The sequence below is a fragment of the Strigops habroptila genome, chromosome 4 (genome assembly GCF_004027225.2).
Source record: "Strigops habroptila isolate Jane chromosome 4, bStrHab1.2.pri, whole genome shotgun sequence".
NCBI classification, from domain to species: Eukaryota; Metazoa; Chordata; class Aves; order Psittaciformes; family Psittacidae; genus Strigops; species Strigops habroptila.
This window is the reverse complement of record NC_046358.1, coordinates 55,361,567-55,389,474: the sequence shown is the minus strand read 5'-3', so window position 1 is coordinate 55,389,474 and position 27,908 is coordinate 55,361,567. Positions and strand designations below refer to the sequence as shown.

The 27,908-nt window shown below is 40.0% G+C and overlaps 1 long non-coding RNA gene across 1 annotated transcript in view; it reads left to right on the top strand.

The window, feature by feature from the left end:
- Nucleotides 1-27,908, top strand: part of LOC115607034 — a 97,655-nt gene that overhangs the window by 23,790 nt on the left and 45,957 nt on the right. The window lies entirely within an intron of this gene.

Below are 27,908 nucleotides of genomic sequence, written 5' to 3'. Positions count from 1 at the left end.
AGTTACAATAAAATTAATGGCAGGCAGGCCACAGCTGACACTTGTAGCCGTGTGGAGCAGCTACACACTGGTTCGTTTCATTTGCTGATCGTTTCTTGTTAGGGTCACGCCATTAAACTTACATATTAAGAACTACTGAAAATCTGAGGCAATGAAGGTAAAGTTTATGAAGCAAAAGTGGGGGTTTTTTTCTGCTGCTAATGCATTCCTTTCAATTATTACAGAAATCAGGAATGCAGATTGAAAGTTTAAATCATACTGAGTTATTAAAGACGTGTGTTGGAGTGAATGTCCTTCAATTTTACAGAGGCTTAGAGAGCTGAGAAAGAGCTGAGTTTAGGCTAAAGTGAGACCATTCTCTAAAGGCTTTGAGCAAAGAGAACAGCGAGAATAGTGGTCATGAAAGGTCTCATAACAAGTTTAATAAAAGCTGCTTTATTTTCTTTCCCTGGAACTCAAGGGGTCCTTATTTGATATCTTCAAATTTATTTCAGCCCAAATCTTCATTATTTTAAAGTAGAGGCAGGAGGCAATGACCATGGGAATAGCATTGAGTCTCTTGGAATTCAGCAAAGAGGCACAGTGACATAAACCCCTCTTGTGACACAATTACGGAAGAAATTAAAAGTGTCAGGCTCTATGTACTTTAGCTGCATAGAAGAAATCTGGCCTCCTGATGAAACATCTTTGTACGTGAAAAAGTAATACCCTGCCCTTGTTTCCCATTATACAACAATGTTAAGGAGTCTTCTGGGGTGATTATTAGGGATTTGGTGAAGCACAATAAATGCTTAAGATTAAATCTGAGCACTAGCAATTAGTATTGGGGGAGGAAGAGCGCCTTTTTTTTTTTTTCTTCTTCTCTTTAAAAGCTATTTATTAATGAAGCTATATAAAGAGAACCCAGCCAACTGCTGAAGTTAGAGAATGTGAACCTTTCATTTCTAGCAGGTTTATACTTCTGTAAGGTCTATAAAGTCCATGGAGTAATTCTTGATTTATACCAGTGTGAGCAAGTAGAAAATCAGGCTGTCTCTGTGGGATTTTTTTTAACTCATTTTCCTTTTTTAAACTAAGATAGTTTTTTAAGTCTTGGAGATAGCCTCCAAAGGGGGAATTTAGCCACATATTCTCTTCCTGTGTTGCCAATCTCAAGGGCTGGAACAAGTATGCAAGAGCTCAGCATCCAACTGCTGCAACAGACCACCAGAATGGGAGCTGAACTCTCTAGAAAATCCGGTTCAGTGAAGTGAGTGAAGATATTTAAAAGATCTTCTTTTAGAAAACTGCATTTTCCTTTGGGTTTTCGAGTAAGGGGAATGGCAGGTGTTTCTCTCGGAGAAGGAACTTCACATTCAGTCTCAGTGGCAAAGCCATTGCAATCACAAAGGCTTCTCCAAACCTGAAAAAACCTATGAAAAAAAAAATTGCTTGTCCTTACTTAGCACTTCCTCACAAGCTGATCACCTCCTTGAAATAACAGCCAGTTCTCTGAGAGGACCAGAAGGTGTCTTTGTGAATATAAAAGGAGAGACCAAACACCTTGACTCGCAGATTATTTTCCTCTGTGAGGTCTAATGCAGTAAGTGTAATCCACTGTGATGGCAAGCGCTCTTGGTGGACCTATGTTTTGCAGCCTTAGTGGCTTGTGGGATAGTTTCTATCTGCCTTTTTGATATGGTGCTGTAGCTGCAAATAAAACAAAAGTGGTTTAGAAGTATAGGAAAATCACTGAGGCAATAATTTTTTCTGTGACAGCAGGCTCCATTGTTGGTAGGCCTCATCTGAGGGATGAAGTGAAGATGTGAGGAGGCATAGGTCTGGGGGCTTGGATGGTCTAAGTATGAACAGCCACTTGCTATAGTGGTGGGCGCAGTGGAAACAGCAGACAGCAGACATCCATATATTGCTGGCTTTGGGTTCTTCCTGTGCCCTCTTTTACATTCATTGAAAAGAAAACACATTTTATTAAAACACGTTGACCTCTGTGGCTTTCTAAATAGACTTTTAAATGTTACAGCAGAGCTCTGACCCAGCATTTTTAAAAGCAGGATTTTAACATAAACTTCCATCTTCATTTGTATTTTTTAACAGTCAGTAAACTTGGGGAGAAACCAGTTAGTCCTTTATTTCCTTATGTGTAAAACTCACGAACTTTAAGTAACACGTACACTGTAAGTGTCTTGCTGAATTGCAGTCCGTGTTATATGTGCAAACATCCCTTTGACAAGAAGGACAAGGATAGTGTACAGAATTTTGAGTCATAGTTATCACTTGGATTATTAATAATGATAACATTTGACATCTTTATGGCACTTTACATTTTCAAAATGCTGCATAAACATTAACTAAATGGCAGTTAAGTGTGTATAAATGATATTCAGAGCCATTACCTTCTACCATGCTAACGCAGCCACTGCGAGTCTGCGCTGAAACGTGTGTACTGCTGCTTGCTAGAAAATCTTTACTGCTCATGTGAAGTATCAGCTTTCCTGGAAGAACCAGACTGACCATTTTTCATTTTGTTTCACATGCACCCGAAGGCTTTTGTCCATATTATGGATTAATGGTCTGCAAAATTTCAGTTTATTGGGGAAAAAGAGGTTGTTGATTTTACTTACAGGGGCATGAAAACAAATAAAAATAAAGTAGAGGGCTCAGAAACCAAAACACTACTCTTCTTTTAACTCACATTTTAGTTTGGTTCTTACCATGGCCATGCATTTTAATGCTCTGTTTCCTGGCTGTGGGGCCTGCTTCTGCTGTATCACATACGTTCAGAAGCTGGATGCTCACAGAGCTGCATAACCAGGGAGCAGTCTGACTGTTCAGAGCCACCTGATGTGTTCGTGCATGCACCAGTGTTGCCAAACAAGGTGCTACTCATTGTCCATTGAATAAGGACTGTGCAGGGTCCTTCTATGACACATTTTTTTTCCAGTGATGTGAGACTTCTCATGCATGGCTTTCAAAGAAAGTATCTGTACTTGCCTTATGTTCATCTCTCACCCCCAATTTGCAACATTCTTTTCTGTAGCCAGACTAGCTTCTATTGCAGTAATTCTTTTTTTCTTGCTTTAGTGCCTTTCTGCTATTTCAGTAAAACAGAGAGTGGAGAAGATTTTAGAAGCGTCTTGAAACCATGTCAGTAGCCATGGCAAGTTTGTACCTGGAAACAGTTTACTGTGTACCCCCGTCAGAGAGGAGCAGAAGCCAAGGGAAATGTCAAATAGCCGTTTTCATGCTGGATTGCATCAATGTAATCCAGGAGCAAGCGAATAATTCCACTGTCACTTAATTAAAAGTTTTAAGACCTTATGTGTTTGACCTTGTTCTTTAGCTGAACACATAAAAGCAAAATGGCTTGCTACCTTAATCTCACTTTGTGCCATTGCCCTCTGATGAGAGAATCCTCTTGGTGCCTCTGATTTGTCATTGAAGCGAAGGGAAAGGCTATACGCATTACTTGCTCCTATCTTCTGCGGTGAGTCTAGCCTGACAAAGTTTCTCTTGCTATCTTTAGTCTTCTCCCTAGAGCATCTAGCACATCAGGACAAGAGGGATCTCAGCCCCACAGCTTCATTTGGACCTGTTAACTGTAACTACTGATGTCGTTTACAAGGATAAACCCTTAAAGCCAGGCCAAGGTAGACAAAGAAAGAACACTGGAGTAATTCCCTTTGGACAGCAGAGATTGGTGTTCATGTTATTGAAAATCTGTGTAACTCATTTTCTCTTTTGTCATACTTAAAAAATCCATGAAGTTTGGCTGAGTGCAAACAATAAGCTTTTATAGTTGCTGCCCTTCTTCATAAATGTGTAATCTTCTGGGACCATCAGAAAAGCTTTGGTACAACAAATTAAAAGTCTCTAAACTTTCCTGTGTCTCCTTGGACATTTTGTAGGCCCGCAAATATAAAGCAGTAATCAATATAATGCTGCTCATTAGAGCAGTATTAACTTCAAGGCAAACTGGCAGCTCCCAAGCCAGAGCAGGGCACAGCTATCTCACAGCTAGACATGGTTCCTGCTGTGGCTGCAGAGGAATAGTGCCCCTCGTCTGGCACGGGGAAAACCACTCACAAGAGAATGTCGATTGCAAACTGTGGGGACAGTTGGATACAGCTACATGCGCTAGTTTTCAAGGCTTGCAAATGTGCTTTCTGTCCTATCATCAACTCCTGCATTTAGGCATCAGAGTCTGTAAGCTGTGCCTGAAGTCTGTGCTGTTCTGCAGGTCATGGTATTTCGTGATCTCTTCCCTCCATGTGTCCATGTGTGAACATTTCCCTAACAAGCCGACAGGGTGATTTGAATATTCCCTCTCTCCTCATTGTTTTAGCATAGTAAGTTGGTTTAACAATGCTCTCTTAGTATATCCTTTATCTCTCAGAGAATTGTATTATTTTTCTTTGCGGTGAGGCACATGGTATTCAATTACAGAACATGTGCTCTTTCATATCTTGTCAATGGAGCAACCTTGTCAACTTAATGGCTTCAGTGAGGAATATTCAGCATGGGCCAGAAAGGGTGAGAATTACGGCTGTATTTTATGTCTCATCACTAAGGAGTAAACTAACTTAGCGATGATTATACTTGAGTCAAAAAAGGCCTTTGCACAAATTGGCAAAGCACGGCTCAAGGTGGAGTGGCGTGGGTGAAGGTATAGCATTCACTACCACCACCCAGCTCATCTCTTGTTATTTGAGCCATCACTGCTCCCTGGTGAGCTGGGAATGGATTCCTGCCATCACTCATGCAAAATGGATGTATGCAGTAGTTCAGATGGGCAGTGTTGCTGACTGGGTGCCCAGCTATGCTAATGAAGCGCCTAAAGGTGCAGCAAACTCAGCTGGACCGGAGACTCTGACCACATTTTAGCTGCGGAAACAGCTTGTAAACTGTACCTATGTGCTACGGTGAACTCCAGCTCCTGGTGCAGGAACTGTAACCTTCTGACTTCTAGGCATTCCCTCAAGATGAGATGGCAGCCTGCTGCCTACCCATTTATGGGGCCAAATGGCCCAATTCTTTGCTGAGATGCTTGAAAAAATGGAAGGATTTTTTGCAGGCAAAAAATTTCTCTTAACTTCTAGTCCATTTCTAACAGCTGCTTATTTTTATAATAAGGAGGACTCTTTTCTCAAGCATGGCCTGTTCCAAAGCCCATTTACATCAGCATTAAAGCTTGCCACTGACCTAATGGCTTTTGCATCTGGCCCATAGTCTCCTTATCTTCCTGCATATTACTGGCACACCTTTAACTTAGGTCTTGATTTCTGCAGAGCTCTTTAGGTCAAGCTGTATCTCATTGATGTGCTCAGGCTTAAATTGATTCACAGAGAAACTGACTGTTCTTCGAAAGAAGTGGTCATTTTTCTTAAGCGGCTTCTATTTTTAGATAAAACTCCTTGAGGCAGCAGGCAGCATTGGTGCCTGGCTGGTAGGAGTTGGAGTATTCTTTGTCACAAACCCCTTTAGGGCACACTACATGGGATACCCCACCACTTCCATCAGTGGTGACAGGAAAAACTTAAGACTTTTTTCATTCCATTAATGAAGAGCGAAATAACAGGGTTCAAACTTGATTTAAGTTTTCGGTTGAGTAGGTGCTAAATAATGGGGAGTTCAAGAAATCTGGAGAGGGACTTTTTACAAGGGCACGTAGTAACAGGACAGGGGAGTGTGGTTTTAAATTGAAAGAGGGTGGATTTACATAAGGTATTAAGAAGAAATTCTTTACTGTAAGGATGGTGAGACACTGGAACAGGTTGCCCAGAGAAGCTGTGGCTGCCCCATCCCTGACAGTGTTCAAGGCCAGGTTGGACGGGGCTTGGAGCAACCTGGTCTAGTAGAAGGGGATCCTGCTCATGGCAGGGGGTTGGAACTAAATGATCTTTAAGGTCCCTTCCAACCCAAACCATTCTGTGATTCTATGATTCTTCCTGAAAAGCTTTTAAGTGCCTATCTTTTTTCCCAATGGAGACTTTGTTGCTTGAATGACAAATGTACGACAGTTGTCTTAAACACTCTGTATGTAATTACAAGATTGGTTTAACTGTTTGGGCAAACTTCTCTAGTATCTTTTGAGGAGCTGGTGTGCCCAGTTTCTGGAATCCCAAGCAGGCCCTCTGCCAGGTGTGAGCTCAACAGGAAAGCCACTGCAGTTCATTTCCTCCCTTCTACTCTTTTCTAGCTTTTCACTTTTTTCCTGTAAGTGTTGGTGTGTGTGGAAGCACTCAGTGGAACGTAATACAGATACACACACTGGGAAAGGGAGTAACTGTAGTTACAAAAAGATGTTATTGTGCAAAATATAGACCTAATTCTCCTCACACAATCCCTGAGCAGTTGTAGAGGAGAGTTGTAGTTAGAGCAGCTAACAGTTTCTCTGAAGTCAGGAAGGATTAAACACCTGTATTCACAATTATGCTTAAGAAATCTGATATCTTGTTCAAAGCCCAGTGGACACTACTGGGTCTAAGCAGTAATGTCCACTCCAGGCCAATTCTTCCAAAACTGTCCACAGCAATATTTCGTGTAAGCTCCTTCAAAACATTTGCTACTGGTCATTGGTAGAGAAAAGATACCTATTTATACCCTGAGCAACAGCCCCTTTGGTTTTTAATTGCTTATTGAATTAATCTACATAAAGAAGCATAAAAGAAAAAAACAACAGAGTGAAAGTAATACTGGTGACAGATTTATGTCAGTAGCTGATACAATACCAATGTGATTAGGCGATTTTGTTGGGCAGTGCCATCACTTGATTATTCTGTGAGAAATTTCAGAAATACAGTTGCTTTATGAGCCTGACTTCTATGATGATAAATTTCCAAAAGCAAAAATGTGAACTTAAATTATTCGTATTCATGTAAGCGTGGTAGAGATTTTTGGAATTGCTGCAGCAAGTTATGGATGATGCATGAAATGAAAAAATCCCTGGCCAGTGCACAAGGAATACAAAAAGGGCTCTGCAGCCAGCACTGCGCTATGCTGTGCTATGGGATGTGTGCTCCCTGGGGAGAAGTGTTTGTGGTTTTGAAAACACCCAGCCATCAGCCTATGCACAAAAGTAAACAAAGGCCAGAATGAGAGAAGACAAATAGAAATACCCCCTGCCATTCTGGAGCACCTACAGCATAAGGCCTGTGCACTGCTTGCTTCCTGCAGCTGGCTGAGTCCTGCACGAGTGGGACAGGTTCTCCTCACCTTCAGGGTATCTGAAGCAGATTTTCAGCTGATGTAAAGATCTACTGAAGCCAGTTTCAACTGCTTATGTAGATCTTTGTGGTGCAAAAAGGAATGGGGCCAACTTCTGCTGAGTCTCAGTCTTGTGTTGCCTGAGAATGGTATGAGACAAATAGAAAACAAGTCTACGTGTGATAGTGTCTCATTTGCTTCTAGTCTGAAGCTGATCATGTAAAATAGTGGGCATCCAGGAAAGGAACTGTCAGAAAAAATACCTGCAGATATTTTTTTCTAAATTGAAGTCCAACATTAGGATCTGTCCAGTCTTCTAGTCTGCAGGAAAATAGTGATTGCTCTTCTAGGACTCAGTGTTACCTTCAGTCTTCCAGATCTGAATCTTGTACTTCAGTCACTTATTTAAGTGATTGCACTCTTAACTTGAATAGATGATATCTGCAAACACTAAATATGATCTGACTTTATCTTCCAAGAAGGTTCAGATTTCACATCTTTTCTAATTGTCTAATGAAATCTTATGCATATGCACATATTTTTTGGTTGAATATGAGTGCGTATGATATAGCCTTAAATAATTCCAATGTTAAACATCCTGTGAAGTTCTTTAATATCTACCACACTGTGTTTATTTGATAGATTTTGCACAATTTTTAAGACATCTGTATTTTCTTTTTTAGACAGATCCTATATGGGCCTTCATGTCTTACTGTGTTATATAGGGACAGTTGGACTAGATGATCATTGTGGGTCCCTTCCACCTGAAGCTATACTATTCCATATTATAGCGTGTGGCCATCACGACATCAAATAACACTTAGGGTTTGCCTTTAGTGCTGGGTACTTGGTACAAATGATGTGTATGTTTGATCTGTGCTCCTGGATTTCAATGTCTGTTTTCAGAATGTGCTAATTAATTTCTAATCTTGCAATGCAATTTGTTGAAAACCTCATGCTGTGTAAATTAAGACATATGACCAAAATCTCTGTTTTATCATAATCTTTGCCTTCACTATAGCTTTGCTTTCCAGTATCCTGTTTAGTAGGATACTTTTTGGATTTTTTTTCTCCCCCCTCATATTGTGCCTAGGATGAATCATTTAGTAAACAGCTCCTTCTGATCGCTTGTAGGCCTTTGCTGAACATGGGAGTGTGAGGGCTTTCACACTTACTGCAAACCAACCTGATAATTTCTCATGGTAGAACAGAAAGGTTAAAGAAACCTCATTTGTGTTTCGATGGCATTAAGGGAGATATTACTCTAGTCTTCCAAACCCGAAGTCGAGATTTCTCCATATCTTGAGCTAGATTTTAATGCATATTAAAAACACAGTAAGAGTTAGAAGTCTGAGATAGTAGAGTTGGGCTGAAGTCTATGAGCAGTGAGCAGCAGCAAGCAGATGCTGATGTACTACATTTATAATTAGCTGTGCCTCATTGTTTTACTGCTTGCTAATGTTTTCTCTTGGATAAAACAGATTTTACTAATTCTGCAAATATCCAGACCTATTCCCACAACTTTGCATTGACCTGTCATGTATATCACAGTGTTCTGTCTTAGCTCATCTGCTCAAGCTTCCAATCTCTGTCGATCAAGTGTGCTTCTCTGATTAATAGTGTCATCTGGCAATTGATTTTATAGTCTTTTCTGGCATACATGTAGTGGTCGTATTAGCCCATATAAAAGGTTTCTGAAGCTGCTGCAACAAAGGGAGCCAGAGCTTTAGGTCAGAAGGAGCACCTCATCCCTGTTGCACAGGGATCTGCCAATCTGCCAGCTTTAGGCTACTTTCATCTTTCAACTGAAGACCCATAGCTTATGCTTTTTCTGTTGGCATTTCAGGATGATGTTTTCTAGCAGTGTCTGTTCCTTTATACATTTCCTTGGCTGGCAGCCTGCTGGGTACGGGTGTATCATGGACAGACTTGCTTGTGATCATTAGGGATTGAGTACTGGGGAAGGTGTTACACTCACCTGAGCTCATCCATGGTAGTTGCTGGCACTGAACACGTGTCTCTGGTCTGCAGAACGGGCTCAGCAGTACTGTGCAACACTGGTGAACTGGCCAGTTAAGCTTGACAGCAGCGCAGAGATTTTTGCAGTTGCTGTGTGTGCATTATCCTCTGGACCTGTTTTTCACCCACTTTGCGCAGGAGTAAATTGCTTATCCCTCTGCCCACCGCATGTGCCTCAGCATAGTTTTCACTGTCTGCTTTCTCAGAGCACTCAGAGCTCTTAAGGATTAGTTAGGAGAGCAGCCATCTCATAGCAGTTCATTTTTATAGGCCTATGAAAACTCAGGCCATGAAATAGTTAATTAGAAAGTCTCCAATTACCAACTGAATTTATTTTGCAAAAAGTTACATTTGTTCTTCCCAGCAAGAGGAAAAAAAAAAATAAGCATTTCAAATAATTTTGAAGTTCCATTCCTTCATTCATTAGGAGACTTAGCTTGCAAAATCCTAATTAAAAAGAACATTTTGTGGTAATGAAAATGTTCTAATTTTTTACCTTATTAAGTTAGTTAATTTTTTTTTTCCAGAGCATTCAGCAAGAAGAGGCCTCCTTAACGGCTTTGTTCATGTTTATATTCTTTGATTGCAAAATTTGTGAGACAAAAGAGAGCTAAACTCATTCTGAGGTGCCCTCCAGTTAACTGTTCAGTTGAAAAATGACCTTCATAACTAAGTCCCTTGCCTTTTCATCGATATCAAGGAGTTACAACTCTAACCTACAGTTGAGGAGGTGGCTTCAGTCTGGTAAACCATCAGAAATTGCATGAGCACCCTATGGAGTGTAGATATTTATAGATATCTAAGAGGAGTACAGATAACTGAATAATTTGAATCTGAATTCTGAAACAGCCTAGGGCTTTTCTGCTGGCTTTCAAGTTCAGCATCCTCTTGCATGACATTTAGTCATTAAAAGCTGAAGTTTATTTCAGTACCTAATCATTCTACGTCGGACACAATAATATTGCAGGCTGAAGATCACAAGAGGTGCACATAGGTTCCCACGACAATACAACACCAAGAAAGACAGCACTTTTTGGATGTCTGCAAAATAGCCATACTGTATATGAGGTTATGTTAACTGTGAAACACATTCATTTATGCAGTCTTAAGATTCAATGCAGAACTCTGTTGGTGTAAATCAGAGTGACTGTAAGTCAGTCATGCTGAGCTGAGGTATGCTAACAGAGAACTCAACCCTTAAGGAATTCTGCACCTCTGGTTTTGTTGCTTTCATTTTGCCACTAATCTAGCTCTGGTGGTGTGGATTTTAACATTCAAAATCTCTCCATAGGTAGAAATTACTATAAAGATCTTTACATACTTACAGAGATACAGATCAGGAATGTAAAAATATTTTGGACTTGCTCCAAGCACTGGAAAAATATTTATTAAAGTATCATGGAATTGTAGAAGCGTGTAGCTCGGAAGGGACCTCTAAAGGTCATACAGCATTACCTGCTACTCTGAGCAAGTCTGGTGGGAGCAGGAGTCATGTCCAGTTGGGTATTTACTGCCTCCAAGGATGGACACTCCACAGCCTCTCTGTGCAACCTGCTCCTGTATTTTCCACTCTGAAAATGAAAAACCTTTCCTAATATCCAGTTGGATTTTCACAAGTAGTAAGTTCTGTCCATAGCCTCTTGTCTTATCTCCATGCACCTCCAAGAAGAGTCTGACTCCATGCCTTTGCACCCTATTAGGTTGAAGTAGACTGGCTGCCCTGGATGCAACTGTCACCTTGGCTGCAATGGACACTTGCTCACTCATGTTCAGCATGTTGTCCACCAGCCCCTCAGCATGTTTTTTTTGCAAAGCTGTTGCCCACAGCCTGTACTGGTATTTAGGCTTATGCCATCCCAGCCGCAAAAATACGTGGGGGTTTGGTATTGATTCCAGTAACTCTGTATCCTCTGCTTTGAACTAATTAAGAGCTATTGTTGGAGGTGCTTATACTAAGGAGAGGTGGAAAGCCTTCAGCCCTTTGCGTTATTGTTGAGGATTTGCTAAAATTTAAAAGTGAGCATCTTTCTGCAATACTTTCTGCTTATTATTTGCTTTTTCCTGATACTTAGCAGTCAGATTTCATGCACACAAGTGCTTATGAAAACTAAGTGCTGAGCTGGCACGCTTAAATTTTCAGACAGAACATGCACATCAAACTGTAGGTCAGAGCAGTACCATGTTATGTGTGCAGCTGCTCGCAGCTAACATTCGCAGATCAAACTTCAGATATGAAGTGTCAGGAAAGCACTGGAGACTCCTCACCATCAACCTATAAGGGAAAGAATTACACTATAAATTTGAGACTCATTTAAAGTAATGATCAGATCTGAGGAAGTGGCAATCTGTATGCAGACGCTGCACAAGCCAAAAAAGAAGCTAAATTCATCAGGTGAATTATCTGCTGCCAATTACTCTCTCAACCCTAATATTCGGTTTTAAATATTTAGTTAGATCCACTTTCAACCTAGAATTTCAGTTTTCATTTAACATCATGAGTGACTATATATATGTATGTATATATGACACGTTCTTTTCATTACATCTCCTTTGAATGCACGTTAATAGTAATGTGAATTGCCTGTCTCTATTTTGGTAGATTTTGGACACGGTGTAAGCATCTTCTCAGTGGATTTTGGTAGTTGTCTGAGCACCTATTTGATCTGAAAGTGACCCTGCCGTGTTGAAATGTGGACTTGGCTAACTTCATGGCAGGACTCTTGGAGAATTACAAGATGGCTGTAAAGATGCACTAACCCTTTTCAGGACCTAAATTAAGCTTTAAATCAAAGCTAACTAGAATGCCACCAAAGCTTTTCCATTAAGACTGGCTTACACACCCTTGCACTGTGATGCACAGATAACATCATAAATTTTGGACCTGGACTGAAAAACTGAAGCTCTGTCTCTACTTTCAAAGTTCATGAAACATTTCTTCACTGCCAGTGAGCAATCCAGTATTTGTGTGAATTGGTTTTTGAGTGCGAAGGTAGATGCTGACCTAGAAGGCAGTTGGCACTGGACAATTATCACCAGAAACTGAATCTCAGCTCTAGTCCATCATTTTAGTTAGTGTGCATGAAGTGCCGTGCCACCATTTTAAGGCAAAAAAGATACAAGCATTCAAGGGGTCACTTTCTGTTAGAACAAGCTCTTCTTTCTAACTAATACATACAGAGTACTACATACAGAGCTTAAGGACAGGCCATCACTGCCTGCTTCTTTACATAACATGTTGTAATTGAAAGCAAGGATTTTTGTGGTTTCTAAACCAAAAGTGGAAAAAAATAGGTTTTTGTTTTTTGGGTTTTTTTTTTTTTTAGTATTTTTTAGTATTTTTTTTCTTTAGTTTTTTCTCTCTGGTATTCCTCACTGAAGGTAGTGGTGGAGAGCTACACAAGCAATGAAGGGAGACATATTTCTCTCCTGAATGTAAGACCTACTTAGTTATACATGAGTGCTTGAGAAGGGTGTGAGAAGAGAGGAACTTTACAATTATTAGCAGCCTGGGGCAGTATTTGCATGTGACCTTTGGCACCAGATTTCTGTGGCTTTTCAGAATGAAACTGGACAAGAAGCCTAGAAAAGAGTCTGAGCTGGTGTTCACAGGGGAAGGGAGAGGGAATTAGACAAGCCCCATAGTGAGACAGGGGTGGATAGGGCAGTTTACCTGAGCTCCCAGCTCCCAGAGGACAAGAAGGCCTGACTCATTCAGGAAGATGCTTATCAATAACGTCTCAGGCTGAGCTTGAATGCAGAATTTCCCAGAGCTCCATGTACTCCCGTTCAGAAATGTGGGTGTTATAACATCATTGTGAAATGCCATGATGAAATAGTCCATCATACTGCCAATGTTTGGCTTTAAAGCTAGGGCAGGAGAGGAAAGAATTGCTAACGCTCCAAGGAACAGCTTGTCAGCCTGAGGGCCTCACGTGTGCCAGCTGGATTCAAGTTCAAGTCTGGATTTGATCCACTAATGAAACATCATCCTCCAAAAACTACTGGCTGAAGGTGGCAGACCTCTGGAGACCTAAAGGGTTGATTGGAAAGTTGACTCTCTCTTAACCATGTGCTCGTGTGTATGTCAGTTATGAAAATGAGTCAGATTTTCAAGTTTTCAATTAAAAAAGATCCTTAGGAAAAGCATTGGCAAAATAGCTTCATTTTACCCTCCCCACTGCCATTGCCTTAGTGAAATGGAAACAGTTCTGATGATGTGAACAGGCTCTAGGGTTTTAATCCAGTCTTAGCTTTGCCATGGCCAACATTTTGCCCTCTGTGGCTCTTGCATTTAGTGAAATGTTTAAGAGTGGAAGAATGTGACATTTTAATAAAAAAGCTGAAGGAATCTATGAATTTTCTGAGAAGTCTGGGGTCAGTTCCTGTGTGATGACAGTTCTGGGCTGAAACAGACATAATACTTTTGCCTTCCAGCTGGGGGGAAAGAAGGATTTCCACTGAAGAGACATAGTTCAAAATCCATTACTCTGTCCCTAACGTAATACAGAAGTGTGTCTCAGCAGCGAGCTGAGCTAGGGAACAGAGGAAGAGTTTTCTCCTGGAACCCACAAGGCAGTCAAAGCTCATATTAGGCAGCCTCCAGAAGATCCGTTATACAGCAGACTTGCAAATGGATCGCCCCTTTCCACCCCCAGTTCTCCACTCTTTGCTCATATAAATATTTAAATAATTATTTTTTAGAGCTCTGGGAAAGCTCTATCAGTTGCTTCCATCAGAACCTGTTCTATTAGCTGAGCAACTCTCTACCATTATAGCAGCTTTTCACCACTTTCTGTTTCATTATCATTCATTTTCTTTAGACACATGACACTCTACCCACTGAAATGTAGGCATCTGGGAACATAAACCTAAAAGCTGAGGTTTGCATCAGTGCTTGCCAACCCACAGAATTTTATTACCTAACCTCCCTTTACCTAAATCACAGAAAAATTACAAACCTTTTGATGCATGTACAAAAACCCCCTGAAACAGAGTTAAACTGCAAACTTGACTGATGCAAACTGACATAAAGCATCAAAATGGCGCATATCAGAGACAGATGTTTTCTCCAACTTCAGTTTAGTTGCGTTTTTGTAGCGTGCACTACTGATTCGTTAAACATACTGCTTGTAAAAAGATTTGGGTCTGGAGTTCAAACTCAAATCTCTATGAGTAATTGGCGAGCTGATGGTATTATTCTCACAGGTGGAAATGGGTAATTCAAATTTTAGAAGCAGTACATCTGTTCTTTCAGCTAATCGGGTATGAGTTCTACAGGAATGACCACATTAGCAACCTCAGTGTCATAACTGGAGGGACACAAATCAACAGCATGAGGGATGCTAATGTCAAGGAATTTGAAAATTTGAGCCGCAGATTTACACCAACTTGGCTGATGCTGGCTTCTGCTCACAGAAAGTCTGCAATAAGATCTGGGTGCCAAAAAGCTGAAAGACTATGGTGGAAGGCAGTCCTGGTGTCACTTCCAGAGAACTGTAAAAAGAAAAGCGCTCGGCATGTTTTCTTGTTCCAAGCAAGAGTGAGATACATTCATATAGCTAAGTATCTCAAATGGCTGTTCCTTCCCATGCAAGAAGTCCCTGTGTAAGGAAGTGAATTCACTAAGTCATTAGTTGATTTCTTGGGGCGAATCACATAGTTATTTTTGTTAATACTGTTGGCCAAAGAAAAAAAATCACCAATTTGAGGTCTTATTGTGTTAATGTCTTGTTACTTAAATAGGCAAGGGACAAGAAGCAGCACAGCATAGGGATTGACCCCAAATCGCTATTAGTAAGATTGAGATTTCAAGTCTGCTGGCTAGATGGGTGAAATGGCCTGTCCCTGAAACCATGCTGCTCCCTTAGTAGAGACATATGGACATCCCTTGTGGTCAATTGTTGGGTAATTTGTTTTTGTTTCTCTTTCGAAAACCCAGATGGGAAACAAAAGTAGAAATTGGACAGTTTCATGTTCACCTTAAATTGTCTGGTTTGTGACATGCTCCAGGCTGTCGAGAGAGTTATGTTTGCTAACTGTGGACCCTGGATATCCCCTCTCATGCACAGGTGGAAATCACGTAGCCTGAACATAAGCACCTCAGAAACCCTCTGAGATGTTAGTTTTACAATGTGCTTTGTTTCTCACATCTTGCGCTGATGAAGTATAGGGAAATTCAAAGTGTATTGCCTGGTATCAGCTCCTTAGGACAACAAGCCAACCATCATACCTTGTATCTAAACAAAGTTATTAACCAGAAAACTGGCAGTTTGTCAATAGTTTAATACACCTGCATTTTTATAGCACATGCCATTTTTGATAGTACAGAGTTCTTTTAATTATAACCCAGTTTTATCTACCTAAGAAATTTTATATCTATTCCTCAGAACTAACATATTCACACGCACAGAACTCTCTGACGGTACATTGCATAGAGTGTTTTAATTTTCCAATTGTTTCCATATTCTTTTGTCCATATTTTTGTTGCTGTGCTATGTGACCCATATGAGTGACTTATTCCAGTTAACAAAGGGAATGGTGGCTCCTATGAGCAGCTCTTCAGTGCACTGTAGGAGGACACTACCTGTTTTACCCAGCTCCACCCACAGCTGCCCAGCATCTCTTACAGAGAGCTCTAAGTTTGCTAAAACCCTGTGAATACTAATGAATATGTTAGGTGGTGCTATACTCAGCTTTCTTGTGGAAATCTGAGCCCGCTTCCTGTTTAGTTTTGCATGGTCTCTTGAAGGAAACCAAATCCTCAAGTTCTTTATATCTTAACTGCATCCTATCAGCAGGCCAGCACATGCTTAAGCTGTCATTTATTGTATTCAAATGTATTAGTATCTTGTTTCAGGTAAGTAGTCTTAGACTCAATGAATTTAACTTAACTGGCATTAGAACTTCTCATTCAGGAGACTTCATCAGACACTTTAGTCTATCTTAAATCTCTTGCTATTCAGAACAGCAAAGATGCTTTAGCAAGGGATAAAATGAAGCATGTACTCCTATAACAAGAAACTCTTTCCTGAACTGTCCTGACAAATTATCTTTTCATGTGTTGTTGTACCCTTGCATCAAATCTTGAATTTTGCACACAGTGTTACATCATTTTCAGGATAAGAGGATGACTTTTAAATCTCTTCTTAATTCTGTATCTGGAAAACGGCTTTATTAACCTCTAGTTACTAAACTATAATATATCTGACATGCTCTCTGGTCCTGCTTACTTTGAGTTGCTTTCCTGAAAATGCATAATAAACTCTGAAGAAACTCAATGTGCTAGACAGACTGATAGAAGACTGGGTTTAACTATTAATCTAATAGTTTTCAGACACCTGTATTTAAATCACTGTTTATGATGTGTTCCTCATAAGGTAGTTCAGACATGACATGCAATATTAAAAAAAATGCAGACGCTTTTATAAAATTTTACTTCTACAAATAATAGCCCCCAACCGGAGAGCTGTCTTTTTCCAAGTCCTAAGCAATGCAGTGAAATCAGAACACCACAGCCATTCAAATCTATAGAAAATGATCATATAGCAAGAGAGTCAAACATAAAGTAGCTTACAAGAAACTGTGGAAGGATGTCCTATTACCTAAGGACTGTGGTATTCCCATTACTGGATAACTGAAATGGCAGGGAAATTCAATGGCAATATTGTCAAATTAATGCCCACTGGAAAATAAGAGCCATGACAATATCTGCAAGCAACTGAGTAAGATTAAGCAAGGGCAAATGAGTTTTTACAACTCAGAAGATATATTTTGGAGTCGCAGTGATTAGCTTTCTAAAAATAGCTACTTACTGCTCAGCAGCAGCTGGGAAAGCAAGGAGAATTTTACGAATTATTAAGCAAAGCATAGAAAACAGAAGAGAAAATATTTATTCCACTGCTTAAATTGGTGGCATACCCATGTTCCAGGAGCTCTCTGAGTTTTTATCACCCATCTCAAAGGGATGCAAGTAGATGTCAGTGGAGTGTGTGCAGCCCTGCATGCTGCCTCTTCCTTATTTCAGACAGGCCTGTAGAGACGTGTTATTGGCAAACAGCTGCCTGACAGTGTCTGCAAATAGCAGTGAGCTCCACTGGTTTGAAGTCTTGTGAGATGCCTCCAGTCAGCAGCTCAACAGCAACCTACTTCAGTGTGCTGGTGATGTTGGGCTTTTGTGCAAGGACAATCTTCCAGCTTCCACAAGCTTCCTTGGAATCTCCCTCTGGGCTGGACTTCTGCCTCTGGGGATGGCAGCTCCCCTGCCTGCAAGAGTTCAGTGGGAAACGGAGAGGCACAGCCTTGCACAGAAGCACACCACCTTCCACCAGTCATTCCGAGAGAGACAGCATCTATCCCTATGGATGCTATAGAGCCATTAAATGACCTCTGGTCAGCTGATGGATAGTACTCACTTCTGTCTAGGGCCAAGGCTCCATCTCACTCGGGAAGGCATAGAATCATAGAATCATAGAATAGTTAGGGTTGGAAAGGACCTTAAGTTCATATTGTTCCAACCCTCCATTTTGAGCAGTAATGGAGATAGACCAGAAAAAGCTGCAGGCTTGTTTAAATGTACTCGGTCTGGGTACAAGGTCTGGATCAGGAAGATGTTTAAATTTTTGGTTTTGAGAAGCTGAGATGGTGTAACATAATTCTTATATTCTTTCCTAAGAGCTGACCACTATGAGAGGAGATACTGTGTTAACTGGATTTGCTGTTTGATCTAGCATAGCAGTTGTCCCACCTTTAGCAACAAAGGAGGAATCAGCTTCTTAGATTTCCAGTACGTTTATACAGCCCGTTGGCATTTTCTTCACCATCCGCTGTCTCATTATTTTGTTTCAAAAGAAGGATAGGGCTGTGGTTGCAGATATGCAGGAATCTGTACATCTGGGATCTCTCAGAAAGTTTACAATGCTGTGTGGCAGTGTGTGTGGCTTTGGTTCAGTCACCTGTGTCTAGACCCACTTCCCTTGTAAATTGATGGGAGTCTTCTCAGGGATATGAAGAAGCCTAGTTCTTTGGCCTTCTTCAGAACAGTGGGAGTTATTCCACCCATCTCAAATGGATTAGGCTTGCAACCCCAAACTGAGGAACGGTAGAAGTGATGTCGTGAGGCTTAATTTATTGAAAGGAATTAATGGAAAGGAATTTGAATGGGAGACGTAACTGCGTATTATGATTATGTGGAAGAATCTTTTAGTTCAGTGTTAAACTAAAAGGGTCTGAAATGTATTCATGATCCTGAAAAAAAGCTGAAGGGTTAAAATGACCTAATTTAACATCAACTAATACACTCCAATATGCATTAAAGCAGGTAGATTATTTTTTAAACAGTACTATCCTGCTAAGTGATGCACTTGTGCTCTGATAGACTGGTTAAAGCTGTAAATGTCATTGTTAAAATGAGTATGTTTAACAGCTAATATCTATTAAAATGAAGCACTTAGGCACCAGAAAAGACAGTTTTAAACTGTTAGGTCCCTATATTATTTTTGTACAATCAAAATGAGACCATTAGGGATTAGGTGGCACAGTGGGTTAACACATTACTTTTCTGGATGGAAGACTTACCATCATATCTTGCTTAAAAATACAAGTGAGCTGAGACTGCTCACTGTTCTTCAGGTGATCCATAATATGTGTTTCTAAAACATATTTTAATAAAATTGACTGTGATTTGTAAGGGAATTAGATTAAGACTTTGCCTGCTGCTACAATGCTTTGAGCAAGGGTATGTTAGGACTTGGGTTCACAATTTGGATTGTTTCCTTGATGAGCTGACAAAGGGATAAATCATTCCTTTTTATAGCTGCCTTGGCCTGAGCTTCGGAGTTGACTGCGGGTGGAGGGCAGAGCATAACACATGTCATGGGGATGTGTGTTGATGTCCTCCTGAAACTGTCTGAAGAATAATCTGCCTTTTGAAGCTCAGTCTGTTCCCAAGGTCTTCCGTGGTCAAGATGTTATCATGCAGTTACTAGAGTGGACCCACAGGGCTGCATGTCATCTTCTTGCTTTTGAAAAATTGTACATTTATCTTAAAAAGCAAATATGATACTTCTGTTTCCTTGCTTCTATAGTATTAAACATCCATAGGTGAGATGCACAGTCATAGAATCACAGAATCCTAGAATCATAGAATAGTTAGGGTTGGAAAGGACCTTAAGATCATCTAGCTGCAACCCCCTGCCATGGGCAGGGGCGCCTCGCGCTAAACCATGTCATCCAAGGGTCTGTCCCTGAATGTTTGTTCTCCCACATCAATATGAAGGAATACTTTGTATATATTTCCTCTTTGAGTAATTTCTTAATTCGTGAGGACCCAAAGAGCTTACCCTGAGAAATACCAACTGTTAACAACCTTAGGAAACATTTCACTGTTGCTTTTGTGTATGGGTTGACAATAAACCCATAAACTATTCCATGGATGCAATGCAATAAGTTGCAGGACCAATAGGACAAAACTCCATTTTTTGTATGTTTACCTTCACTTTTTGGTGTGTATATCAGGCTACTGCCAGTTTGTCTTTCAGTACAGATGGAGGGTGTTACTAAAAAAATTTTTTGCTTTATTTCCATAAAGAATTTTTTGGTTTTGTGCATTCTTTGTTTTCAAAGGCAGTCAGAAGAGTACTTACTATGTCGAGCGGAACCTTAGCAAATGGTGAGTGTCAGAAGGCAACTGGGGTCCTGCTTTTTCCAACAGCAGCTCTCTGTCTCTCAATGCTGCATGTGTGTGTGTGAACACATGCTAAGAGAGGTTATTCTCATTTTGGCACTAAATTATCCAGAATTTTCTTTTGTGCATGCTCCTCCCCAGGATTATGTGTTGGTGCCAGCAATGTGATAAGTAGATAACATCTTGACAAGCAGCATCAGATTTTAGAGACTTCCCAAGTTGCAAGGTTAGTTTGACTAAGTTTGTTCCATAAAAATCTCATTCATAGCTTTTCTTGAGCAATCATGTGTGAGATGGTGGGTAACTGCTTTGTTGCATTCTGCCAAAGGCTGTTGCAAAGTCTCTCTGCTGTTCATTTAACATAACTCTGCAGAATGAAGGAGTCCAACCCTCTGCAATGACTCTCCATAGGAAAAAGCTACACCGTAGTATATAAACCAGGAAATTCCTGCCACAGAGCCATGAAGTATATTCATAATTCTTACAGATTAACTTTAAGATGAGATATCAGTTAAATGGTTACTGTTTCACAGTAAAAATTAATTACTTCAGGAAAATGTGACAAGGCATGGGGGCAACTGATAGTGCTGTTGCCCTTTTCTCTGGCATTGGAAAGCTGGAGCGTAGAGTGTGTCAGGTTGTGACTTTTCCACACACAGAAAAAGACAAGTTTCTTTGCTGAATTAAGTGTTACTGTCAGCATAGCAGTGGCACATCTGGGTATCTTCATACAGATGAACATAGTGATAGAGTATTACACTAATTTAAATTGTAAGAATAAATTATTTTCCTATAAATACCACATCAAATGACACATTTAGACACCACTTGGCAGTATTTTAGAGCTCTGAATAACTGGCAGCCCACATTGCAGTTTCTTTTAAGCACCCATTTTAGTATGTCAGGGTAAGTTTTCTGGCTAATATAAAATTATTTGTATTTCACATTCTTAATTGATGCTTTTAATTACTCTTCATATACTTTAATAGTTTTCATATAGAAAACTGCTTTCTGTGCAGTAAGCCGAATCTCCAATCTGCAGCAAAACTTGCTTGAGTCAGGTTTTTGCCAGGCTCTGTGTACCAGCCCCAAATACTAAATTATGTTGGCACTCTTACAGTAATCAAGGGAATAATTGTGAAGGCAAAGTTTGTTGTAAGGAAACCAAATTAGGAGGGGAAAACAACATTGCTTAAGAGAAATATTTAGTATGAACTAATCTTTTTGGTCTTCGTCCTCCTACAGTAATGACTGCTTAAGCATGTGGTATAATTATTTAAAACATACTGCAGTTTATCCTGCATAGATTAGACTCCTGCTTTATTAGAATGCTAAAAGGCCAGTCTTCAAAGAATAAGCAAATTAAAGCTCTGTCTTGCTGTTTACAGTGCTGAGGTCAGATCACTGATATCTACCAGCTTTAATGCGAAGCAGCCATAAACCCCATTTACGTAGTTAAACAGTTAATGGCTATTTAAATCGACAGGGGTCTTTTCATTGCCTCACATAGTCACTCATCAGGCTATTGCAGAGTCAGGTATCTCCCCTGTTCCAGCTCATGTTAGTCACTAACAAATCTCTCTTGGTGTTCAGCAGGAACAAGGCTCATCCTCCTGAAGCATTGCAGTACTGGGTGGCTGTCCTGTCATTTTTTCTGAAATTGCACTTCCAGTGGGAGTTCAGGTTCCTTTATACCTTCTGCATGGGGTTGAGGCTGAAAGTACTCTCCAGAAACAATAAAATAGAGGGCTGGTGCTGTTTGAGTACTGTGGAGGGGCTTGACCTGGAAAGTGCATGTATTTTCTTGACTGACATGCTTTGTTTCTGATTTCTCCACAAAGGTTCCCCACACCTCTTTTTCTCTGGCATATCGCAGGTCTTCCTCCCTCTCCCTCCTGTTACTTCTCTGCTCCATGACAAACAATTTAGCACACCTATTTAAGGGGGAACAAGCTTTTTAAAGTGTGTTCTTCCAGTGCAGTTAGGACTGACAGCTCCTGCTGGTACCAGTGTGTGTGAAAATCCCACCCCAGATTGCTAAAACGTGTGAGGCCCTCTGGGCTATTTCACATGGCATTTCTGGCAACTGCAGGCATCAATCCAAGCTGGGAGGCATCAATGCACTTTGCAGTGGTCAGCCTTTTGTGATTTTGTCCCAGGCCTGTGGTGGAGATTGGGGAAGGGTTCGACAGTTCCAGGTCTTAGAAGCAAGAGATGTCATGAAAGGCTTTGGTTGAATGTGTAGATAAATAAAAGTGCCCAAGGAGTTCAGAAGACAGAAAATAAAGGAAAAAAAATGGTGGTGTTATAGTTTTTTCAAATATAAGAATTTTAAAGGCAGTTTCATGTTTTTTTGCTGAATCTTGAGTGGCTATTTTGGACCATGTGTGGTTGGTAATGCTCTGTTTTGGAAAATCCACAAGTATTCAGATGATTGTGTGTATTCATTTCAGATATTATGGGAAAAAAACCTGCCTGTGCAGGCTATTTTACAGTATTAGTATTACCTCTTAGTCTTGGCCAGGCCAAATATACAATGAAAATGGCTGTTTTTCTGTATTGCAATACTTAAGCTTCCTGTCCAATCCAAAGAAGTACAGGAAAATAAACAAACAAAAAAGGGATCAAATTTAAATGCACAGCATGCTTGCAGCTTTGGGTCTGTTTTCTCTGTGTTGCACTTTTAAATGTAAAAAGGATGCTTCCCATCCAGATGGGGGGTATAGCCAAGAGGGGAACCAAAGTGGGGATACTCTGCTTTCTATCTCTTGCACAGATTTTATTGAGTGTTTATTCTTTCATTGTTGTTTTCTTTAGCCTAAAATAAAGATAAACTAGACAGAGAGCAAAGTGGCCAGGCGCCACTGCACAATTATAATTAATTCACTGTTAATGTTTCAGACATTGTTATAGCATGCATTGGAATTGCTGGGGCAGGGTGAGATTAGTTTGAGCTATTCATGTACTTACTACAGGAGAGTCACATTAAATACCCACTCTAATTAATGTTTTCAAAACGAGCACCAAAGGGAAAAGTTGGTTTTATACTTCTGCTTCCCAAGTCCACACTGTGTTCTCACCTTGGAAGGCAGGGATTGAGCACATATCGTGCCATGACCCCAGAGCACAAATGTGCGTAGCCTGTTCCTAAACACTGCTTCACCAGATTATACCATCAGCTTGGAAAGAAGAATGTGACTAAGCTAAGGCTCAAACCTGAATATCTGCAAATTTAGGAAAATTCGTTATCTGATCTGGTCTGCAGAAGCTGCAGAAGTCGAAGGCTTCACTTTGTCAAAAGCAAATAGGTTCAAGAACCCAAAGACCAAGCTCTGCAGTGTTTTAAGCAAAACTATAGACATGAAAGCTGGTCTCTGCACAAAGCTTGGAAATAGCCATCATATATTAGCTCCAAGAGCACTTAATGTAAAGACGAGGTCTCAGCCTATAGACTACTTTAACATCTAGAGGAATGAAGTCGGTTTTGTACCTCCAAAATATCTCTATTCATCATTTTCTGATGCCAGTATTTCCTGTGGGAGAGGAAAGCCATGAAAACTGTGATCAGAAATGTAATGATATGTGCTATTTATTACAAACCTTCTTAATTTTAACTAAGTCTTCCTGCGAGTATTGAGCCAGATTTTTCAGTCTGAGCTTCCAATACTATATATTTAGGCTGTGTGGCTCTCCAATACTATATATTTAAGCTGTGTGTCTGAGGTGTAAAATAGTCTTTTGTAGGTTCAGCCTGAAGCCAGCTGAAAGTATGCCTCTGGTGGCTAGGTTTTATCAGCCAGATACTGAGCTGCTTAGTGAGAAAGAAGTGATCAATGTGTAACTGAAACTCCTTTAAGCTGTGGTTTTAGGAGAATTTATAACCTGCAAAAATGTTCTCATTACAAATCCTTTTTTGTCTTTTCTTATAATCGTCTTTAAGGAATGACCTGACCACCACTTCCAAAAGGAAGAAGATTTGGTTTTTAAAGCCAAGCAGAGGTTCATGTGTTTTGGCAATTTTGGGGGTAAGATGGGGAGGATTGCCATTAAATATATTTCATTGTCGATCATCATTTATGCAAGGTGACAAAATCCACATTAAATTTGTGGTGAAACCTGGTCTGCTGTAGAACACTTTTAGCGTACTTATTAGTACTACATTTTTCATCATGGATGTAACCTGAATATCCTAATTTATGACCATCTGGTCTCCAGACAAGAACAGCCCATATGATCACACTGCAGCTTCCCTAGATCAGCTAATACATCCATGCTGTGACTTAAAGAAGATGACACAGAAGTACTCTGCAAAAAGCCTTAAACACCTCTAAGGGAACTTCTGGAAGAGGGGGGTACCCTTACACAACTCCTTGCACAATGCACCCAGCAGGGCTAGTCAGTGTATCTGTTTATTCATTGGTATTTGTTAATGGTAACTTTCATTTCATTTAGGATTTGATTTGTTTACGAACTAATAAATATGATTTATAGAAAGTGCCTGTGGTTCACTAATTACTGCACATATGGCGTTTTCATTTTGTAAAACTGGCATTTGCTTTCTATTATGATTATGTCTCTGTTCACCAGTGCTAATTAGTTTGATTAGACAGATAACTTTAACCATTATTAGGACTAGATTAGGGGAACTTTGCATGCAGAGGAATGCAAGGAAGAAGGGTACATCACCATTGAAGATAGGTCAGCAACACGAAGTTTGTTCCTCATTAAATATTTTAAATTTACTTTTTGTTTTGTTTTCCACACAGAAGAACTGAGAAGCATTCACATTTAGCTACTTACAAAAATCCAATTAAACACAGTTGTTTAGCATGAATTTGTTAATCAGAGTTAATCTTTCCAATGAATGCATAATTTGGAATCTGTCTCTAAAGTGTTCATTTAAGGATAAGCATATTACAGACAAATAAAATAAAAAATAAAATGAGATTCTCTTCCTTGGAACTGACTCTCAATATGGAGAAATATTGACTGTTTTGTGTTGATTGTCCTACATGCTGAGGGACAGAAGTGAAATTGGATAAAGACAAAGAAATATCACATGAAAACCAATGCCACCTGGAGTGAGCTGTGTTTTTCCCAAGACTCTGAAAATTGTTGAATAGTGTCATCTGAAACTCTTCAGAAGAAAACAAAAGGAAAGAAAAACACCTATTTATTATCCATTCTGGGATAAAAATAGTTATCCAGGGCAGAAGTTTGGTATTATTTTATTTCTTCAAATAGATTCTCTATCCTAAAAAAGAGAGGCACCTTTTCCTTACCAATATCTTAGAAATTACCTTAGAGCACTAAGAAAATAGGATGTGAAACACCTGGGTTCAGGCAGTAAGACACACAGTTGCAATCCTTTGGAAATAGCCACTGAATGGTGTCAGACTTTATTTCACCCCTTCCCTCAGAAAGGAGACTATCTGGTACTCACGTGAAGTAACTGTGGTGATATTTGTTTCATTAAGATGGCCACTCATTCGACTTTGGATGATCACCCTATATTCATCTAGTTTCTATGTAATTAATTGGTTAGGCATGAGAGTCAAAATAGTGCCTGTTATGGATGCATAGTTCTATTGGAGGCTCTTGGGTCTCTCCTCACTGTGTTAATGTGGCAATGCCATTTGTGAGTGGCCCTTTTGCTTTTTGTCTTTCTCCATTTTCAAAGCAATTTGTAAGGGAACAGAAAAGTTCCTCGCTGTCTAAAAGGAATTGTGGGAATATTGAAAAAGACATAAAACTGCTATTGAAGGGTGAACACATAGAGAAGCAGTAAACTAGACTGTTGCAGTATTTACTCTCTCGTTGGCTCTTCTAGAGGATACCTCCTGCCATGCCTTTCAAAGAAAACCCCAGACAATTTAAATGTCAAAGTCTCAAATTTCAACATGCATCATTATTGTTGGAAGCATTTGCTCCAGGAAAAGTTTCAAAATTGCCATTTCTGTATCTAAGAAGCATGTGAACAGGATGGCCAGATTCTGAGATGGTATAAGTTGGCAGAGTTTCCTAATTTCAATGCAGTTATCCTGGTTTACACCAACTAAAAATCTGGTCCTGGAGAATGAATATCTATGCTATGCCTGAGAGGTTTGAAAACCCTTTTTTTAAGTGAGAATGAATAAAGAAAGGGCTGGGATATGCTCTGTGCTGATGAACCCAAAGCCAAATATGACCTCCCCTTGACCTTTTATGCATTTAAGTAGAAAAAGGCCATTCTGATACATTCCACTGGAGCTTAAAATGCCTATATTTCAATTCCAAAGGTCAAGCTTTTTTTTTAGTATACTGTATGACCCAGCCTTTGTCTCTTGCCCATTGATGTTGCCTGACTGTGATTTTTATATCCCGTTGACTGTTTACTGTTTTTCTGGCTAATGTCAGCAAAAGAGATAATTGAAATGATTTTAAGCTATGTGTCAGTTCTGATTCTGACTATGTCTCCTGTGCTTATTGCAGTTTTAGTGGCTCCAAACTCATTAAGTCTCCAGGAAATTTTAGATTATTGTGTTAACTATGTCTTAATTAATGTATTTATCTTAAATTCCACTCAAGCCCTTTTGAAGGTTGGTTGTTTTTTGGTTTTTTTAATCACTGTGTCTATCTCTAATATCACTGAATTCAGTCATTTTTCTTCAACCCTTTTGTTTTCTTTTACCTTTTGAGGGCTTTGGATACGGTTTTTTGAAAGGCCGAAAGTGAAAGAGAACTATCTCCAGGAAATAATGCTTCATGCCTGTTTAAAGGCAAATTGCCATGTCTTAGGTGGATGTAAGCACAGCCCCACTGCAATGGAGGGACAGGAACTGGCACTTTCTCAAATCTCCCTGAAATTTTGCATCAGTGGAGCTATGTCAATTTGGACAGTCTAGTCCAAAATAAAAAGGTGGTCAGAATGTTCCTGTGGCTAGTGGAGCACATGTCTGACTTCCTTCCTCTGGACTTAAAACAGCCACTATACTGAGTAGTTCCCAAGAACCAGAATAAATGCAGTCCTATCAAACAGGCTGACAGTCCTTGAGTATAGTTTCTCTAGATAGAATCACAAAGTAATCATTGTCTGTAATAACATCTCCAATTACTTCATAGAATAATAATTTATAATAAAATCAGTTTTATCAGACTGTCTATTTTTACCCTCTCCTCTTGAAGATGAAGTCAAACATATAGGAACTGTAGAACATTTTCACCAAGCTGGGGGAATGCTCCTACACAATAACATAACCAATCACAAGTATCTTTTTATGGATCTATTGTCATTTTGATTGATTAACATGGCTTAGTGAATCCTTGGTGATGAATAATTTACTAAGGGACATACCCTGACACCCAGTTCCTGCTGAGATTGCACAGTCCTCAACAAACCTGGACCAGATGTTCTTGTCCCACCCCTTGGCCATGTTTAGGTTTCTCTCCGGTGATCAAATGAGAAGGAACCCAGCCTGACTGCGAAGATAAGACACAAACTCCTTCCAGAGGAGAATTGATAAGGAGCAGATCGATACAAGATCCTCTTCAGCAGGCAGCGAGGCCCACAGTCTTGACAGTGGGACATCTCCTCCTTTTCTCCTGCTAAATTGTGAAATTTCTGTAGTGGAGAGTGTAACACTGCGATTATGTAGTAGAAACCAAACAGAAACATACACTGGGGGGGAAAAAAAGTATTTATATACGTATAGAACAAAGGCAAAGCAGTGTATTTTTCTCTAATTTCATCCTTGGAAGGGGCACCTGGGTTTGGTGACAATTTCAACAAAGAGATACATATCCAGGATACCAGTTCCAGCCTGAATTAGTAACATCTGGCAAAATTAAGAGCAACTGGAATCACTGGAAAGTGTCAGGCAGCATTAAGAATTGGCAATGCTACTAACTGCAATTATTATGAAGGCCTAAATAGGCTCCTGACCATGGAAACCACTTGGACAAGCACAGCTACTCTCTTCCCAGCTGCTGGAGCTCCAGAAGTGCCTGATGGCAGCAAGCAGCCTGA